The sequence below is a fragment of the Alligator sinensis genome, unplaced genomic scaffold, assembly GCF_000455745.1.
Source record: "Alligator sinensis unplaced genomic scaffold, ASM45574v1 scaffold806_1, whole genome shotgun sequence".
NCBI classification, from domain to species: Eukaryota; Metazoa; Chordata; order Crocodylia; family Alligatoridae; genus Alligator; species Alligator sinensis.
Window position 1 is genome coordinate 485,673 of NW_005842521.1, and position 574 is coordinate 486,246.

Consider the following 574-nt stretch of genomic DNA (forward strand, 5'->3'; position numbering starts at 1 on the left):
CTGTAGGAGAAATCCAAACATGTATCGCTCCTCTGGTGTTCTCTGTGGCAATGATGGAAGGTCGGATTCGCGATGTCTTGCGCTTTGAGCCTCGATCGGGTGTCGACGTTCCCGATCACTAGACAATCTTGGCTCCATCAGGATACGCAGTCGAGACAACTGACGAAGGAGGTTACTCACGGGTTGGTTTACCATCAGGTTAAGCAGAATCCGGAGGGTGATGATGTTCTTTTGCCCATAAACCTCAAGACAACTATCTATGCTGTGAATGGTCACTGGAACGGTTCCAGGATCTCGTAGATGACGGTGAGGCCATGGTCTTATTCGCTGGAGTGATGTTAGTTCCAGCGCACATGCTCTGGGGTTCCAGGCACAGTACGAGACTCCGATGATCGCTAGAATGAGTTGCTCTGCGCCGGTATGTTCTGGCTGTCTGCCATGCCATGCACGGGCTTTCTGACCGATCAGTCCTGCAACAAGCGCTGGCAGTGGAATAGGCCAGTGAACGTTGAACGCCACCATGTCGATGTCAGTGACATGTCCTCTACTCCACGAAGCTTGTCTGACCAAGAAG